Source organism: Choloepus didactylus, chromosome 3 (assembly GCF_015220235.1).
Source record: "Choloepus didactylus isolate mChoDid1 chromosome 3, mChoDid1.pri, whole genome shotgun sequence".
Taxonomy (NCBI): Eukaryota; Metazoa; Chordata; class Mammalia; order Pilosa; family Megalonychidae; genus Choloepus; species Choloepus didactylus.
The window spans coordinates 62,305,843-62,327,293 of NC_051309.1; the positions used below are offsets into that span (position 1 = coordinate 62,305,843).

General features: G+C 35.7%; 1 pseudogene; it reads right to left on the reverse strand.

Annotated features, from left to right (window-relative positions):
- Positions 1-18,234: 18,234 nt before the first annotated feature.
- On the reverse strand, positions 18,235-21,161 carry LOC119530268 (annotated as a pseudogene).
- Between the last annotated feature and the right edge of the window lie 290 nt (positions 21,162-21,451).

Below are 21,451 nucleotides of genomic sequence, written 5' to 3' on the forward strand. Positions count from 1 at the left end.
TTTTTCACAGACAAACAAATGCTGAGAGAATTTGCTAACAAGAGACCTGCCCTACTGGAGATACTAAAGGGAGCCCTACAGACAGAGAAACAAAGACAGGACAGAGAGACTTGGAGAAAGGTTCAGTACTAAAGAGATTCGGTATGGGTACAATAAAGGATATTAATAGAGAGAGGGAAAAATATGGCAAACATAATCCAAAGGATAAGATGGCCGATTCAAGACATGCCTTCACGGTTTTAACGTTGAATGTAAATGGATTAAACTCCCCAATTAAAAGATATAGATTCGCAGAATGGATCAAAAAAAATGAACCATCAATATGTTGCATACAAGAGACTCATCTTAGACACAGGGACACAAAGAAACTGAAAGTGAAAGGATGGAAAAAAATATTTCATGCAAGCCACAGCCAAAAGAAAGCAGGTGTAGCAATATTAATCTCAGATAAAATAGACTTCAAATGCAGGGATGTTTTGAGAGACAAAGAAGGCCACTACATACTAATAAAAGGGGCAATTCAGCAAGAAGAAATAACAATCGTAAATGTCTATGCACCCAATCAAGGTGGCACAAAGTACATGAGAGAAACATTGGCAAAACTAAAGGAAGCAATTGATGTTTCCACAATAATTGTGGGAGACTTCAACACATCACTCTCTCCTATAGATAGATCAACCAGACAGAAGACCAATAAGGAAATTGAAAACCTAAACAATCTGATAAATGAATTAGATTTAACAGACATCTACAGGACATTACATCCCAAATCACCAGGATACACATACTTTTCTAGTGCTCACGGAACTTTCTCCAGAATAGATCATATGCTGGGACATAAAACAAGCCTCAATAAATTTAAAAAGATTGAAATTATTCAAAGCACATTCTCTGACCACAATGGAATACAATTAGAAGTCAATAACCATCAGAGACTTAGAAAATTCACAAATACCTGGAGGTTAAACAACACACTCCTAAACAATCAGTGGGTTAAAGAAGAAATAGCAAGAGAAATTGCTAAATATATATAGACGAATGAAAATGAGAACACAACATACCAAAACCTATGGGATGCAGCAAAAGCAGTGCTAAGGGGGAAATTTATAGCACTAAACGCAGATATTAAAAAGGAAGAAAGAGCCAAAATCAAAGAACTAATGGATCAACTGAAGAAGCTAGAAAATGAACAGCAAACCAATCCTAAACCAAGTAGAAGAAAAGAAATAACAAGGATTAAAGCAGAAATAAATGACATAGAGAACAAAAAAACAATAGAAAGGATAAATATCACCAAAAGTTGGTTCTTTGAGAAGATCAACAAGATTGACAAGCCCCTAGCTAGACTGACAAAATCAAAAAGAGAGAAGACCCATATAAACAAAATAATGAATGAAAAAGGTGACATAACTGCAGATCCTGAAGAAATTAAAAAAATTATAAGAGGATATTATGAACAACTGTATGGCAACAAACTGGATAATGTAGAAGAAATGGACAATTTCCTGGAAACATATGAACAACCTAGACTGACCAGAGAAGAAATAGAAGACCTCAACCAACCCATCACAAGCAAAGAGATCCAATCAGTCATCAAAAATCTTCCCACAAATAAATGCCCAGGGCCAGATGGCTTCACAGGGGAATTCTACCAAACTTTCCAGAAAGAACTGACACCAATCTTACTCAAACTCTTTCAAAACATTGAAAAAAATGGAACACTACCTAACTCATTTTATGAAGCTAACATCAATCTAATACCAAAACCAGGCAAAGATGCTACAAAAAAGGAAAACTACCGGCCAATCTCCCTTATGAATATAGATGCAAAAATCCTCAACAAAATACTTGCAAATCGAATCCAAAGACACATTAAAAAAATCATACACCATGACCAAGTGGGGTTCATTCCAGGCATGCAAGGATGGTTCAACATAAGAAAAACAATCAATGTATTACAACACATTAAAAACTCGAAAGGGAAAAATCAATTGATCATCTCAATAGATGCTGAAAAAGCATTTGACAAAATCCAACATCCCTTTTTGATAAAAACACTTCAAAAGGTAGGAATTGAAGGAAACTTCCTCAACATAATAAAGAGCATATATGAAAAACCCACAGCCAGCATAGTACTCAATGGTGAGAGACTGAAAGCCTTCCCTCTAAGATCAGGAACAAGACAAGGATGCCCGCTGTCACCACTGTTATTCAACATTGTGCTGGAAGTGCTAGCCAGGGCAATCCGGCAAGACAAAGAAATAAAAGGCATCCAAATTGGAAAAGAAGAAGTAAAACTGTCATTGTTTGCAGATGATATGATCTTATATCTAGAAAACCCTGAGAAATCAACGATACACCTACTAGAGCTAATAAACAAATTTAGCAAAGTAGCGGGATACAAGATTAATGCACATAAGTCAGTAATGTTTCTATATGCTAGAAATGAACAAACTGAAGAGACACTCAAGAAAAAGATACCATTTTCAATAGCAACTAAAAAAATCAAGTACCTAGGAATAAACTTAACCAAAGATGTAAAAGACCTATACAAAGAAAACTACATAACTCTACTAAAAGAAATAGAAGGGGACCTTAAAAGATGGAAAAATATTCCATGTTCATGGATAGGAAGGCTAAATGTCATTAAGATGTCAATTCTACCCAAACTCATCTACAGATTCAATGCAATCCCAATCAAAATTCCAACAACCTACTTTGCAGACTTGGAAAAGCTAGTTATCAAATTTATTTGGAAAGGGAAGATGCCTCGAATTGCTAAAGACACTCTAAAAAAGAAAAACGAAGTGGGAGGACTTACACTCCCTGACTTTGAAGCCTATTATAAAGCCACAGTTGCCAAAACAGCATGGTACTGGCACAAAGATAGACATATAGATCAATGGAATCGAATTGAGAATTCAGAGATAGACCCTCAGATCTATGGCCGACTGATCTTTGATAAGGCCCCCAAAGTCACCGAACTGAGCCATAATGGTCTTTTCAACAAATGGGGCTGGGAGAGTTGGATATCCATATCCAAAAGAATGAAAGAGGACCCCTACCTCACCCGCTACACAAAAATTAACTCAAAATGGACCAAAGATCTCAATATAAAAGAAAGTACCATAAAACTCCTAGAAGATAATGTAGGAAAACATCTTCAAGACCTTGTATTAGGAGGCCACTTCCTAGACTTTACACCGAAAGCACAAGCAACAAAAGAGAAAATAGATAAATGGGAAATCCTCAAGCTTAGAAGTTTCTGCACCTCAAAGGAATTTCTCAAAAAGGTAAAGAGGCAGCCAACTCAATGGGAAAAAATTTTTGGAAACCATGTATCTTACAAAAGACTGATATCTTGCATATACAAAGAAATCCTACAACTCAATGACAATAGTACAGACAGCCCAATTATAAAATGGGCAAAAGATATGAAAAGACAGTTCTCTGAAGAGGAAATACAAATGGCCAAGAAACACATGAAAAAATGTTCAGCTTCACTAGCTATTAGAGAGATGCAAATTAAGACCACAATGAGATACCATCTAACACCGGTTAGAATGGCTGCCATTAAACAAACAGGAAACTACAAATGCTGGAGGGGATGTGGAGAAATTGGAACTCTTATTCATTGTTGGTGGGACTGTATAATGGTTCAGCCACTCTGGAAGTCAGTCTGGCAGTTCCTTAGAAAACTAGATATAGAGCTACCATTCGATCCAGCGATTGCACTTCTCGGTATATACCCGGAAGATCGGAAAGCAGTGACACGAACAGATATCTGCACGCCAATGTTCATAGCAGCATTATTCACAATTGCCAAGAGATGGAAACAACCCAAATGTCCTTCAACAGATGAGTGGATAAATAAAATGTGGTATATACACACGATGGAATACTACGCGGCAGTAAGAAGGAACGATCTGGTGAAACATATGACAACATGGATGAACCTTGAAGACATAATGCTGAGCGAAATAAGCCAGGCACAAAAAGAGAAATATTATATGCTACCACTAATGTGAACTTTGAAAAATGTAAAACAAATGGTTTATAATGTAGAATGTAGGGGAACTAGCAGTAGAGAGCAATTAAGGAAGGGGGAACAATAATCCAAGAAGAACAGATAAGCTATTTAACGTTCTGGGGATGCCCAGAAATGACTATGGTCTGTTAATTTCTGATGGATGTAGTAGGAACAAGTTCACTGAAATGTTGCTTTATTATGTAACTTTCTTGGGGTAAAGTAGGAACATGTTGGAAGTTAAGCAGTTATCTTAGGTTAATTGTCTTTTTCTTACTCCCTTGCTATGGTCTCTTTGAAATGTTCTTTTATTGTATGTTTGTTTTCTTTTTAACTTTTTTTTTCATACAGTTGATTTGAAAAAAGAAGGGAAAGTTAAAAAAAAAAAAAAAAAAGAAAAAAGACAAACAAGGAAAAAAAAAAAAAAGATGTAGTGCCCCCTTGAGGAGCCTGTGGAGAATGCAGGGGTATTCGCCTACCCCACCTCCATGGTTGCTAACATGACCACAGACATAGGGGACTGGTGGTTTGATGGGTTGAGCCCTCTACCATAAGTTTTACCCTTGGGAAGACGGTTGCTGCAAAGGAGAGGCTAGGCCTCCCTGTATTTGTGCCTAAGAGTCTCCTCCTGAATGCCTCTTTGTTGCTCAGATGTGGCCCTCTCTCTCTGGCTAAGCCAACTTGAAAGGTGAAATCACTGCCCTCCCCCCTACGTGGGATCAGACACCCAGGGAAGTGAATCTCGCTGGCAACGTGGAATATGACTCCCGGGGAGGAATGTAGACCCGGCATCGTGGGATGGAGAACATCTTCTTGACCAAAAGGGGGATGTGAAAGGAAATGAAATAAGCTTCAGTGGCACAGAGATTCCAAAACGAGCCGAGAGATCACTCTGGTGGGCACTCTTACGCACACTTTAGACAACCTTTTTTAGGTTCTAAAGAATTGGGGTAGCTGGTGGTGGATACCTGAAACTATTAAACTACAACCCAGAACCCATGAATCTCGAAGACAGTTGTATCAAAATGTAGCTTATGAGGGGTGACAGTGGGATTGGGAATGCCATAAGGACCAAACTCCACTTTGTCTAGTTTATGGATGGATGTGTAGAAAAGTAGGGGAAGCAAACAAACAGACAAAGGTACCTAGTGTTCTTTTTTACTTCAATTGCTCTTTTTCACTCTAATTATTAATCTTGTTATTTTTGTGTGTGTGCTAATGAAGGTGTCGGATTGATTTAGGTGATGAATGTACAACTATGTAACGGTACTGTAAACAATCGAAAGTACAATTTGTTTTGTATGACTGCGTGGTATGTGAATATATCTCAATAAAATGATGATTAAAAAAAAAAAAAAAAAAAAAAAAAAACAAGTGATTACCCTCCCACTAAAAACCCTGCAAAAAAGAATAGGGAAAAAAAGCCCACAAAGAGAAAATATTTAGGAAAATGATTGATGTAATTAAATTGTATCAATAATTTCACTAAGTGTATATGAAATAAATTAAAAGGCACAGATTTATGAGTTGAAAAAAGACAAAACCTATGCTTCATAGCTCTTCCTTAGTAATATACTTTAAATATATATAAAGAAATGATAGGTCAAAAGCAAAAGACTGGAAATAGAAGTGCTATGCAAACTTTCAGAATAAGAAAGCTGGAATGACTATATTAAAAGCAGGCAAAATATCCTTGAAGAGAAGGAGTATTTACCAGAGCTTAAGGATAATATTTTGTAATGCTAGGATAACATCATAGAGACATATCAATGATAAATAAACAGATTATATCTCTAAGAATAAAATAATTATCCATGAATTTACACTCTCATGCAAACACACACACACACACACACACACACACACACACACACACACACACACAATGAATGAGGAAAGAAGGAAAGCTTTTCTGATAGTAGAATGTCAAATAATAAATGTAGAAAAAATATTGACGATAGAAAATTCTCATTGGATGATAAAAATAGCAAAAGGAAATTTGATGAGGAATATGATAATTACATAGTCTCAAACTATCTCCCCATGGTTTACTTATCATTTACAAAGAGAAAAATATTATGTTTACAGTGAAAATTCCTATCATTTATTACTTTCTGCATATTATCATTTGATATCACCAGTACTGGGGATTATTAACGTACATTCTGATATGGTGCGCTGAAAAGCACATGACATCTATTTTGCGGTATCACTGCCAAAAATGCAGAACCAGAACCTAACCATGAATAAATATCAGACAGATGGAAGAACATTCTACAAATAACTGTTCTGTAGTTCGCAGTAGACTGCTGAAATGTAGTCTGTAAAGTCCACAAAAGAAAAATAAAGAATAAAATACTGTTCCAGAATAAGAAGATGAAAAACAAATGGTAGCCAAATGCAGTGTGTTGTCCTGGAGTGGTACTGGCCATGGATGAAAGTAATATATAAAATCTACAAAAGATATAATTTTCTAATTTTGATATTATAGTGTATTTATGCAAGGGAATTTGCCTTTTCTTAGAAAATGCACGCTGAAGATTATAGTGGTAAAGGAAAAAAATCTCCAACTTACTCTTAGCACACAATTTGTTTCTGTAGGACAAAATTAGAACAAAATAACAAAGTTACAAAATAGTATGAAAACACTGAAATACAACATGTATTGGATCCCTTTCAGTTCTTAAGTTAAAGTCTTATATTTATATACCCAGAATGTACTTGATTTCAGCCAAGTCTGCAGGCATAATCAAAATAGATTAACAATGGTTTTACTACTTAAAGTGCTATCTATTCATAAGCTATTTTGGTCTCCTTGAATGAGTTTAAAAGATATATGTATTTGCATTTTCATTCTTTCTATTACTTGAATCTTTATGTTAACAATCCAGAAACAGTTATGCTATTAAGCCAGAGAAATCTAATCTATTGACATCTAATATTTTTCATTTAACACCTTAGTTACAGAAATTATATTTAAATAATTTAATTTTTAATTTAAGTGATGTCTTCAATTTTTAGTTTTTTTAAATATTTTCCTCCTTTATTTGGATGACCAACAGAAAGTGTGAAATAGTGCATCGTGTTGTTTTAAGTCATTAGGTTTTGCAGTTGTGCAGAAATAGATTATAAACTTATTAGCTGTCTGGCTTTGGATTGCTCCTGATCCTCCCACTGTGTCAGTTTTAGTGATATAGTAATAGTTCCTGCAACATGTATTATGGTGACTAACCAGAAGCAACGCTAGCAAGTTACTAGTGGATGTTATTAAATAAAGTCAGTATATGTGGTTTTCCAAAGACTAGTGCCATAGTGTCTGAGTTCAAGTCCAGCTTTGTCACTTCTTAGCAAGTTACTAAGCCTCTCTTTGTGTCAGTTTCTTCATCTGTATAATGCAAAAAGTAATTAATATCTACCTCATGGGGTTATTATGTGATTTAAATCAGTTAATGCTTGTGGAAGCTTTAGAACATTACAGGGAACATGGTGTGCATTTCTTACATTAAATAATGACAATATTTCATCAATCACATGCTAACATCTGTTATTTTTGTAGCTGTTTCTTAATCTTTGGCTGGCTCGACCAAATATATAAATGGTACTTCAGCAGAATCCATATTACTTTAGAGTAATCTATCCAAGGGTAGTCCTTTTAAATTAACATAAATCAGTAGTGTAGTCTCTTGGGACTTTTAGACAACTGTATTGTAATAGTTATGGATGATTGTGACTTTCATCCCTGGCTAGCCATCTTGCTCTTTCCTGTGTGGCTTGTATGCATTAATGAAGAAAGCTGCCATAATGGAGATGTGGTAAGGAACTGAGGGCAGACCAGCCCCACAAGCCAACTTCTATGGAGCTTGGAAGCAGATCCTTGCCCAGTTAAGCTTTGAGATGAGTAAGGCCCAAGAGACACAAGAATTATGATTTGTGAGAAACACTGAATTAGAGAATCCAGTAAAACTATGCCCAAATGTCTGGCCACCAGCAAGTATATATGTATGTTGTTTTAAGTTATTAAGTTTTGGGGTAGTTTTTTCCATAGAAATAGATAACAAATACACAGAAATATTTAATTATAAAGCAACTAAAGTGTCATATTAGTATGCACTTGACTAGTTTAAAATAAAATATATTCACTAGGCTAATTAATATGTGTATTGTTTGGTTTCAATAGGCCAAGAGACTTTTGAAAAATGTATCTTCTCAGCAGAACACTATTCCAAGTAATTTCAAATTGTTTTGATTCCTATTTCTTTAGAGAAACTCCTCTCACATACCCCAGAATGAAAGAGTTAAATTTTAGTTTTAAAATACCACTTTTATCATCTGTATAATCAAAGCTTTAGCTGAGGAACTCTATGAGTTATTAACTTGAATCTTTATTACTCAAGAATATTCGTTGAACTAGAGTTTTCTAAACATATAATCTAATACCTAGAATTAATAAGTTGATCTTTCTAAAGATATAAGGATCCTTTGGGGCTGGATCAGTTCTGAACATAATAGATGTTGCTGGACTGCTTACTATTACTGGATTTCTGTCTTTGGGGTAATTGAAGGTTATAGTGTATTATTAGATGGATCATAGATATAGGAAGGGCTACCTTGCTTGTTACTTCAATTCACATAGATCAGTTTTATAAAAATTATTCCAAGGAAGGAAGTTTGAACATGTGGAGCCCACAATGGGTGTATTTAATTTCTTATTTTTTAAATTGTTCTCAAATTTTTTCATCCTTTTTCCCCCTTTATATTCCTGCCATTAGGAGCAATTAATCTTCTAAAGTTTCTCTAGTTCTGTCTCAACAAAATGATTTGTTTTATCATTTTACCATTTTGTTGACCTAACGTATTTCCTGTAAGATATCCCAAATATCTTACATATCTTACATATCCCTAATATCTTTTTTTTTTTTTTGGGGGGGGGACTCTTCTTTGATGTTAAAACTGTTATTTTAGTATAAAAACACATTTACCCTAATCTTTTCTAGACGGGAATTAAAATTATGCTTATGAATTCAATTAAATTTTATTACTTCATTGTTGCATATTTCAAAGTGAGTTTCAAGTTCTTTATTTTGAATTTCTTCTTTAAAATATTAAGACAAAGAATCTGAATTAAAAATTTTAATCTGATTATAAAACTCACACTATGCAGAAGTGCAGATTTTAAAAAATATTTTAATATACATTCTGAAATTTTACTCTGAAGCCATTTACTTACTAGGCTGTACCATAAAAAGTAGTGTGTATGTGCATGCACAAACATGTGTTGTGTGATGAAAACTGAATGAGTTGTTTTGCTAGTTCTCTGGTATAAATGCATATTCCATAAACACTTGGAGCAGCCTTTATTGCCGAGAGAGACAACAAAGAAGTTTTTAACTGAATATATGACTTTCTTAAATCTTACTCCACATAACCTTTCAATCTTAATTACTATGCAAAGAACATATATGTAATATGTTTTGCACTTTTAACACCAATATCTCATGCATCAATAAATGCTACTTGGAAAATACTAATTTACTTTTTGTCTAGAGTTAGGTGAGCAGCATATAAGTTTTAACATTTCTCTGTCCTCTTCAGTATTATTCAGTATAATTCATCATAATGCCATCTTCAAGTATATTCTAAGAATAGAAAGGAGCTACTGACACTTTTCTAGTTAAATGAAGTAAATGAGGTTCAGCAAAGACTGTTCAGCCTTAGCTCAAGTCTACTTCTCCACAAGAATGTGGTTATCTCAGGAAAGAATTGATTATCATATATAGATATAATGATAATAAGGACTGCCTGACTTTTCATTCCTGGAAAGCAGCATTTGAAGCTGTTAACTTTAATTAATGCAACATTTAGAACCAATTAATGCTTTTGTTTTTTGTTCTATGTTTTTTGAACAAAACAGTATTTTACTTATAAATAAGGGAATTAACATTTTGGAATTCAAATAGTCTTCATCTAACTTCAGAATACTGTGTTCAATTTTTAATAACGATTACCTAGATTTAACATTTTAAAACATTTCAAAGTGTAAACAAGGCCTCAAGAGAGAGAAGGAATAAGTTAGTAGAGTTATGAAAAATCAGACTGAAGTAATAAACAAATCCCTGGTGATATGGATTGAGTCATGTCCCCCACATTGTCCATGGTTCTGTCCAGGTAAATAAGGTCTCTTGAAGATATTACCTTTATTAAGGTGTGGGCCAACTATATCATAAAATTTTGTAATCAAAAAAAGGAAAAAAAAAAAAAAAAAGAGAGAAAATCCCAGAAAACTAATCAATACATTTTCTGCAAATAACTTTTAATGACATTTCCTCTAATTTCTTTTTAAATCTGCTTACCGTTACATGAATCAAGCATGCATCTGCTAATTAGTGACAGGATGTTGATTAAATATGGTTCTGAACCTTTATCTCAACACTCTTTCAACATCTCTTCTCAGTCTTTGCTTTTCCGTCACTTCTGACATGTACTTTATATTTGTGTTTCAGTTGCAATTAGTTACTATTTAAAAAAAAAAATGATTAGCCTTTTAAGTTTCCTGCAATTCTAAAATCCTTTAGTTTCAATATCCAAAGTTATCTGTGCTGATATTTACTAAATATTGGGAAGAAAATGTACATAATTGTACCTCACTTGCCTGGAAGAAACAATGGGAACATTTATGAGATAACGATTGCAAAAAATTGGGGATGCATAAATATTCAATTAATTCTATTCGCTGTAGGTATTATTCATTTTGTGTTCATTTTTTTATTCATCAAGTGGTTTTTAAATTTAAAAGAGTATAGTAGATTAAATTAAAATTCAGAAATGTTCGCTCCCTTCCTTGCCTCCATAGAAGTGTACCTCCCCGGCCCATTACTTTTTGCTCAGCAACATGACTTGCTTTGGTCAATGGGATATTAACACATGTGATGCAAGCAAAACTTAGCCTGTTCTTATGCACTGGAACATTTTCAATTCTGTCTTGGCAATGGGAAAAGGTCCCCCTTTTTAGGGGGCCCGGAAAGTACTCATATGGAACAGACCTGAGCCCAAATCACCGTGAGGACACAAGACCTACAACAGCTGACCCCAGGTGACCTGCAGATGCATAATAGCAGCTTTAAGTCACCAAATTTTGAAGTGTTATTCTATGCAGCATTATTGAGGACATGATTGAGTAATACAGAAAGCATGTTTCTATCAATAAAACAAAAAGTTGATTACAATCAAGGTAGCACTCTTCAATAGTTTCCAATAGAATATTTAAGAATTCAGCATTCTTGTTGAAATATAATTTTAAATATTATCATATACTTCCTGTGGCAGAAACAACAGAAGGTAATACCTAAAAGCTAACATTTTTCTAGGACTTGGGTGGAGGCACAGCAATAATCTTTGATCATTTTATTTAATATCCAAAAACAAAAACAAAACACCAAAACCCAGGGTTAGGTATGAGGACTACCATATTTTATAGATGTTCAGTGATTCTGACCATGTCATAAAGCTATTTTAGCTATTTATAGTAGAGTTGGAATTTGAACCCAGGAAATCTGTCTCTGTTGACTGGATTCTTAACTATTATGAAATATTTCCTATAGGGCTTTGTGTAACAATCCAAATATCACAGAGTACATATCACTTGAACCTGATTTTATAAGATCAATTGGTACTTTAATATATAAGATTTCATATATAAAGATGTCTTCTCCACATTATACATACTAAATAGCATGCTTTGGTTATATATCCTACCATATCTGAAGAATCTTAAATACTTTAAAAATATCTCCCATTTATTCCTAAGTAGGAAAAATATTTATAATTGTACTCTCTAATTCTTGCCATGGTTCTCTGCATCTCAACACAAAAGCAAACAGAACTGATGGAGAATTGCCAGACTAAACAGCTTTCTTTAAGCCAATTGTGTTACAAGCATTTTTGCTTTAATGCTAATATAAAATAGATAACAATTTAGTAAAAATATCAGTTTTTTGTAACCTCCATATTTCACAGGTGGCCCATTCAGGAGTGACTGATGGAGAAAAAAGATGTGGGTAATTAATGAGAGTTATCAGAACACGGAAATTGCTTTCAGGAAATCTGGGTGCTAAAAGACTCCTAACATTTTAGAAGATCTTTGTAACTGGGTCTAAAAGAACCCAGAATCTTCTCAGATCAGTAGACAACATTCTGGGAAACTCTGAAAGATAATAATCTTTTTGTATTTTTTAATTCTCTCGCATGTCCAAGGTCAGGTAAACAGAAGACAAAGTTTCTAGAGAACTTGAAGAGTTTATCACAACCTAGATAGAGATCCCAAAATATGAAAATTATAATTTGGTTTTATATAAATAGCTAATGAAGCATTAGCCAATCACAGGGCATGCCTGAAATCAAAGTTGGTGCTAAAAGCAGCCAAATCAAATTAGTTTTCCTAACAGAACAAAATTGTACAAAGTGGAAGAACTTCATTTATTTTCATTGACCAGTAGTGTTCACCATAATCTGAAATCAAATAATGGGTTGGTCCTTTAACATTAAGGCACCATCTAGTTGAATGAATTGAATGATTTTCAGTTTCCCCTCTCTTTCCACATGTATTATAGGAACTCATGATACTTTCTATGCTACAGCTATAAAGGATACATAACAGAGTGGCCTCTCAGCAATGGTTGCTTTCCAAAAGTATTCAAATAAGTTGGATGCTTTGGGGTCGCTTCCATTCTTCCTTACAGAACATGGTCTAGCACCTCTGAATGAAAGGACGTTAGCCATGGTTATTTGAGTACTCATTAGATACTTTCCATAGAGATATTGAACCTAGTTGTTAACTTTAATATTGGTCAGTTGGCTATTTTCCAAGATCATTTAGGATTAGTATCCTATTAAGTTTAAATGACTATTGATTTCAAACTCCTATAGTCAATAAGACTTTTCAAATTAATGATTCCAAAGTAGTTTGAGTACACATAGTAGGTATATAACTAAGGATATGGTAAGACTGAAAAGGATATGTGACAGCAAAATTGATAAGGTTCAGCATTTGATTTTAAAGGACTAAATATCAAATGTTTTACATGGTATTTAATTGTAGTAGTTATTACCACATTATTGAACATCTACCCTTTTACTTGCTCATTTGGCTCTCTTCAAATACTTACACATTAAACTGCTGGACACTGTAACATTTGTGATAATGTAAAAGGAAAAGAAAACACCGTGTATTCTTTTTTCTGTGTGCATAGTAACCAAGATACTAATAAGGTGCTTGGAACTTCTCCAAAACATACAGCATATCATTAGAGCCAACAATAGCTAAAATATATCTAAAAGGTGCATTTTCTGCTGGGCAGTTGACATTCTCTCAAGCTGGCAGAAGCCCTGCCTCTGTGGATCTTGAGTCAACAGCTGCAGCTGTGTGTCACAGACATCAAAAATCCTCTCTTCTCTTCCTTTCAGATGAACTCCTGCAAATCCGTGTATATTCATAGGCTGTAATGCACTTTTTATTCTCTTTTCCATTCCTTGTCTCTGGGATTTTTCTTTTTAATATATAAGAGGAACAGCATGACCCCATCTTAAAAATTGAAATATTCACTGATCTATGGTTATTCCTATAATATCACTAGTGTTGGTGAGTAATTCAAATTAAATGGTTTCATATATAGTCCAAGTTTAAAAGGACTTCATTTACTTTCTTTCAATGGTTTTTTCCTGCACCATTCTCACCCTGCATTATTCATATGTAACCTCACAAATTGCTTCAATTTCAAGCAGTGCTGATATAAATCATAGGTCCATTTTCTCTGAAGGACTTCAGCATTAGGCTCCACAACTTATTTTAAAATGAAAATTGTGTTCAATTAAAGTGATTTGTTTGCTTAAAAATTAAATATCTTCTAGTGATATCTGCAAGGAGAGAAGACTGAAGTTAGAGTCCAGAGTGCTGAATAATTTTAGAAGGAAAAGGTTTTCTATCTCACTCTCTGTTTCCTCATATCTAGCATTTACTGCCATTTATTTTCAGATAGGTCATATTCCTAAAGATATAAATATTAGCTATCAAAGCTTTCTTTCCAAAATTGTTTTTGTGTTTTGACTTTTGAATATTTCCTTTGTAAACAAATTAAAAACACTTTGTGTTCTCTACATTCCAGGTTCTTCACTGAAGAAGGCAAAAAGAGACAATTAATGAACATGTAAATGCAAACAAACTGGGAAGAAACTGAGGAAAAAAAGATTCAAAGTAGTGAGTGTGACTAATAAATAACAGTTTAGGAGCAACATCACTGAAAATGGCAGAATAGGGAATCCCACTCTCTCTCTCTCCCCAAATCAACTAATAAACAGGCAAAAACTGTCAGAAACATCTTTTGAAGGACCCTGGAACACAGTCAAAAACTTGCAACAACCAGAGAAAATCTTGGAGAAGAAGAAAAATGTTGCTTTGTTCTAAGACAGTGCTAAGGCATTTTAATCTGTGCCTATATCCCCGATATTCTGAATCAGCAGGACCATGAGCATGGCAGGCCACGCTTCTGGTGCAGATTGCTAGAGCGAGAGGGAGGAATACAGACCTTATTCTCAGAGTTGTGGTTGTGGGTTTCAACCTGTCTGGTATTTCCTTCACAGACCAACAAAGGCTTTCCTTTGTTTTATTTGACTGGAATATTGCCAGTACTAGGGTGTCTTCCCAAGGAGCTTTTGCTGAAAGCATTTCAAGACACAGGGACTGGTTGAAGGAGACTGGTAAAAGGACTAACACATGGAACAAGGAATACATAGACTGAAAAGCCTGGGAAGGAAGAGATTAGGAAAAGACATTATGTGAGATTTACATGGAAAAATTAAATGAATGACAGCAATGTCATATGAGATGGGAGAGAGGAGATGGGAATGATGGCACTCATGTGATGCAGTATGGTATTATTCGAAGGAGGACTTGGACTACTTAAGATGTGTATGGCAAACTCTGGAGGAACTGCTAAATATTTTTAATAGAAGAATAATTGCTATGTTCAGAGAGGAGAGAAAATGGAATTATATCACATACTAAATTAAAACTAGAAGGAATAAAAAAAGAAAAATAATAAAATAACCAGTGCAACAGATGGAATACAGTTACAAACTTGGCCATGATAGATATTAATTCAACTCTATCAATAATACATTTAAATGTGAATGGCATAAATATACCTATTAAAAGACAGATATTTGCAAAGTGTATAAAAATGAAGACATGACTCTATTTTGTCTGTAAGAAAACTGCTTTAATTATAAAGATTCAAATAGATTAAATGTAAAGGAATAGAGAATGATGCACCATGCTAACATTAACACAAATTAACCTGGAGCAGCTATATTAATTTCAGACAAACCAGACTTTTAGAATAAGGAGGTTTATCAAGAATAAAGAGGGACACTAATAATGAAGACATTAATTCTCCAAAAAAGATGCAACAGTCCTAAACCCATATACACCTACAACAGTATCAAATTATTTGAGGTTCAAACTTCAAGGAGAAACAAAAAAATTCACTATTACAGATGGAGACATCAATACCTTTCTATCAATAATTTCCAGAGCAAGCAGGGAGAAATCAATAAGGGTTCAGTTGAAATGAACTACACTATCTGTCAATCACCATGAATTTTTAATCCAGCAATTCCTCCAAAATTTACTCCTTGCTTTTCTAAATATACATTGTAATTTATCAGAAGATTCATGTGACCTCATTCCATTAACACATTACTTATTTGTACTTCCAGATTCTTATTTATTAAACTTATGAAATGATTTATTTATTTTTAAATCATTCTGAAAGCTGATATCTTGTTCTAATTTCTCTTTATTGCTTTCTAAATCTTGTACTTTTCAGTTTAATTTCACTATTCTTTGCATGTTTTGCAAGAAGTCATATACAAGTAATATTAATTTCAAAGAATAAGTGAAAAGTACATTTTGGAAGAACTTTAAAATCTGAAATTTGATTATTTGTCTCCACTCTTGAAATAAAGTATGGTTACCTGTGCATTCTAGGTTCAAAATCATTCATCACAACTTGAGAAACATTGTTCTATTGTCTTTTAGCATCTAGTATTGTTGATGATGTTTGATTCATGCTATTTTCTATATCTTTCAACTTCTATTAATTGTTAGGATTTTCTTTTGCTTTTTATAGCATTCACATTTTAATTGAACATGTTTAATTTTTTTCTTACTTAGTACTCCCAAGAGACTCTCAAAGTAAAGCATAGAAACTTTATTTATGCCAACAAATTGTTTTCTGTTATTGATTTAATTATATACTATCTCTCATTGTCTCTATTCAGTCCTTTTTGAACTTTTATTACTTTGGACTGCATTCATCTCATTTTCACCTGATGATAGTTTCCTTTCATATTGTCTGTCTTTTTGTTTACTTTTGCTTTGACATTTGCATGAAATCCTAATACACATTTCAAATCTTAGCCAAACCCTTTTGACTGAATCATCTAATTACTGACTTTTAAAATTTCAGCAGTAATACTTTTTATTGTTCAAAAAATTTAATGTCATCTGATTCCTTCCCCCCACCCCCAATAGCTGTTAAATTTATTTACTTGGTCAATAACGGTCCTGTCAAAAAATTAGTCAGCCACTATTCAGACATTTATAATGAAATACTAATTTTAGGTATCATGACACCTTAATAAAGAGCAAGAGCTTACACCAACAAAAAATAAACCATTGATATTGCCAGCAAATATAAAATGAATGCAGTTACAACAGACAGGACAGCAGGAATTCTTTATACATTTATATTTGACACCTGACCATATTTTCAGTTACCATAATATCTCTTATCCAGATTTAAAAAAAAAAATAGCATGCTGATTTCTATAACAAAGCTTTTTTTTTAGTTCAAAAATCATACAATGGCCAACAAGTCACAGCAGTGCAATAGGTAAAGGATAAAACACCACATCAAACAGGTGCTGAAAATAAATACTAACTGGAAGGTGGTGAGGATAGAGCACTCTTGGGAGTCTCTTTCATCACCTTGGGGTGTGGGGTTCCTTTCACAGGCATGAGTTCCTGAGCCATCACCTGGCTGCCGTTTATCCTGACAGAGTTCCGGGCATCACCGCTGCTTCAGGACCCGGCCTGTTGAAAGCCTCAGATAATCTACAGCCATTTCTGAAGCCAGAAAACTGTGTGGGGCGATCCTACCTATCATTAAAAGAAAAAGCAGTATTTATTTTCATTGTTCACTCTTGTCAGTTGGGGAGCCCATCAGCAGGTTCACTGAAATGATGCAGATAAGAGCATATGCATGGCTTATTCGGGCAGAGAGACGTTTACATGCAACCTGAGTGAGCAATGTAAGCCATTCAGCTTTTACTGAAGGGTCAGTCAGGTTTCTGGGCTGAGAAACAGAAACAGATTCTTTGTGTGGACAGATTAGGTCAAGGCCGCTACCTTTGACCAACTCAAGGGAAAAATACCTGCTGATCACTGGCAGCCTGGAACCTAAAGGGTAGGTGCAATGCCCCTGGCTACCCTGCACGTTCAATGGAGCTGTCTCTGACCGCAGCTGGGAGGCCACCGAGACTTAGGTGTGTAGACTGTGGTTGAGAGCCTAGAACGGAACTGACAACGTGGGCCAAGGTGACTCCCAGTAAGGGCCTTTCTGGTCAGTTAGAAATCTAAGGCGGCTTCCATTACGTAATATGCACTGAAAAGGTATAAAGGCACAAGCGAGAGTGATTAGTTAAGCAGAAGTCCTGACGGAGAGACAATCAGACAGTCGGTCAACCCACAAGGCAGGTATACAGTATGTAACTTTTGTTGTTTCCCCCCTTGAATGAGACAAAGAGATCCTGATTCTGCTGTGATAAAAAAGTGAAGAAAGACGATTTTTGGTTTAAAAAGAAGCCACTCGAGGGTTAAAGTAGTTATTTTATGTTAAAGAAAATTAATCTCTAATAAGCTGACATTGTATAGAAAACTCATCTGTCCCCTCCAAAGCCCCAAAATGCTTGCAATGCTCTGCCCCCATGTAACCTGAGCCAGGCGGATGGAAGTCTTTAGTGTGAGACAAAACAGAGTCTCTGAGAATAAAAGACATTTTACATAATGTAGATCTCAAGAGAGTTGTGCACATAGGTTCTCAGTGCAGGTCTTTTTAAGTCTGGAGGATTCTGAGACGATCCCACACGGCTTCTCAGATTGGCGTTTCCTTCCTGTCTGCTTGGAGATGACTTGACTTGCTCCTTGACTAACTTTCGCTGCCCTATAGCTGCTTTTGTCTCTAGGACATTGTCGTTTGGTGGCAGAACCACACCCCCACGTTTTTCTAGCTCTTCTTTTTCCAGCGCCTGCTGCTCAGACTTGGCTCACTGCATCTGGTGCAGCCGAAGCTGTAGGTGCAGCTGGATGATAGCCACTCGCTCTTTATGAATTGCTTGATTCAAACGACTGTTCTTTATTTCCAGCTCTTCATTCTGTCTCTGTAAATCTTCCAGAATAATCTGCAGCTCCTCTTCATTTTCACTCTCACTTTCACTTTTAGAGGAATATTCCTCAGTTTCACATCGACCGTGTTGCTGGTGACTGAATCTTGGTGATCTCATTGAGCAGATGTTCCCATGTCTTCTTTTTCTGAAGCGATCTGCAGGAGCAGTTTCTGCTCGATGGCTAGGAGCTCCTCCTCCTCAGTCAGGCTCTCATTCTCTTGGACAAGGAGAATATTTATAGCTTCATTTTCACTCATTTCTTCTCTGGAAACATCCTCTTTTGCAAGACTGGCTATCTCTTGTGAAATCTTGGTTTCACACTCTTTTAGCTTCCTCCGTTTTCTTTTAAGGCTGGTTAAAATTCTTTGTACTTCCCATAATCTTTCTTCTTTAGGTAAATCATTTACCCCACCCTGCAAATCTCAATGAGAACAATTCAAGAGAAACTACTGTCTTTTGATCTCCTCCTTGATGCTCTCCTGGGTGCTGGGTAGCTCCAGCATCACAGCCATCTTAGATCAGTGAAGAGGCTTTGTCACCTGCTTTAGAAGCACATTTTCAAGAAGCTGTTGCACATATGTGAAAAACATATAGGACACGATTGCTAATCTGCACAGTGGGGCTGAACTCTATAGAAATGTTCTACATGTTTCTGTTTGTTTGTTGTTTGTTTGTTTGTTTGTTTTTTACCATTTCCAGCTCCTTGGAGATGACATGGTCCGTATGCACCATTAGCCAGAATAAGAGGACATGGCCGCACTCTGGAAGCTCCTTCCGCAGGCACTGGATCTCCTGCACCTTCTTGCCCTGGGTCTTCTCCTACACACCTCTTCAAACCCTGGCATCAGCTGTTGGGTGAGCAAATTCTCTGGAAGTTCTGGCAGATCTGCTTCAGCAAACTGGCTATACAGTATTTGACTTCTTTTTATATTTTTCTTCTTTGTGCTTTTCATCTTTATGTTTTTCTTCTTTGACTTTCTCTTTTATTTTAAAATCCTTCTCCTTCTTTTTAGAAAAGCTGGGGATTTTCAGCTTCATCTCCAGAACTATCTTCCTGAACAGCATAGCCTTCGTTTTAGTTTGTTTGTTTCGTTTTGTTTGTTTGTTTGTTTCTTAAGTTTTCCTTTTTTCTTCCCGTGGTCTTTCTCATCATCAGACATTAGCTAGGAGGCCCACGGAGGCTGTCATGAGGAGGTGACTGCACGCCCGTCGGTACAATCCAGGGAACTTCATCCGGCTGATCTCTTCCGAGCTGGGGGTCCGGGTCAGACCACTGCCCGGCTCCACCCTGTGGTGCTCACTGGGACTGTTGATGGCAGGCAGGAAGCACTCGGTCACTCTGACTCCCTGGTGAGGAGGAGAAGTTGCTTTTCGTTACCTGCCCATCACACCTGGGCCCGCAGCGGCGCCACCTCCCAGACAGCAGCCTGAGCGGCCGCGCTGCCTCCAAGCGTCACGCAGGGATCACAGCCGTGGTAGCCGCTTCCTGCGCTGCACCCCGGGCGAGCCTCAGGAGCCGGGTTCCCATTTCCCCCATTACCACCCGCCCAACCGCCGCCTCGTCTGATTGCTTTTTGGGTAGCATTCTGTTTTTATTTTGTAAATGTATTATCTTCTCATAGCTCTCTAGAATATTTTACGGACCTCATCTCTTCACTGCATTGTCAAAACTCCCTATGCTATTTTTCATCCTCTTTGTTTTCCTTGGTGATCTGCTTTCATTTCGTTGGTTTTCCTCAAATTCGTGGTGATCTTTTTTTGTGTGTATGCATATTTAACTTAATAAGAGCAATAGATTGGGACTTTTTTTTTCCCTCTAAAGTTGTGTAGATCTGTTTCTCCTCTAGATAACGTCTCTGGATACGGACATTCTGAAAATTAGCAGGGCACGCCAACCTGTAGACGTCCCTCTAGGAAGTCTTACTCTTAGGGAGCAGTAAGGCAGTGAGACTGGATTGGTTAACGCATTTGTCAAGGTAATCATCAGCTCTAGGTGAGGCCGAATATTACATTTTCTCCTTCTCTTTCTTCTCTTCTTCTTCTCCGCCTCCTCCTTCTGTCCCTTCCCCTTTTGTTAATCAACTCGTTTTCACTCATTTTTTGAGAGGCGCATTAAACGCATCTTGCAACTCTTATCTTGAACAAGAAGTCTCCTCCATTTTATTTTAAGAAGTTTATCTAGGTTACTTAAAAGAAAAGGTGAAGGCATTTTGCATGTTTGCCTCACAATTTTATAGAGGAAGTTCTTGTGGGCAAGCCCCTTAGACTCTAAAATTGAGTCATGTGTTATATAGGATAATGTCTGTGTATTCAACTGATTATGGTATTATAAAAGCAGCGGCTATACTGTACACAATATGACATCTCATAATGTTACAACCATAGCATGCCAACTCCATCTTTTAGGGTAGTGATCATTTTTGTCAATTATGGTTATACATCTTGCTTCTGAATCTGACGGTATTCACTAGGATTAACCTTTATCAACTAATCCATTTTATATATTATAAAATAAATGTATACATTTTATCTGATTTAATTCTTAAAACAATCACAAGCAACAGTATTCCTATTTTGCAGAGGATGACTGATAACATTGGCCTACATGAAACCACAGTTCATGTCTTACCAGCATAGCGCTTTATTTCCCCTTTGTGTTTGTGACTTAGCAACACAGCCAAAAACATTCATGACAACTGGTGGAAGGTGTTAATGGGTTAACCTAAATAAATGCTATAGGATTTGAGGAAAATTTTTAAGTGACTAAATGAAAACTGTCCATGAGATCACTTTGTGAAAACCAAGACAAAAGTCATCTCTTTTTATTAAGAGTGGACCTTCAAGCTATGTAGATAATTTCATTTTTTTTTTTTTTTTTTTTTTTTTTTTGAGAAGGTTTAATTCATTGACAGAATATCACATTGT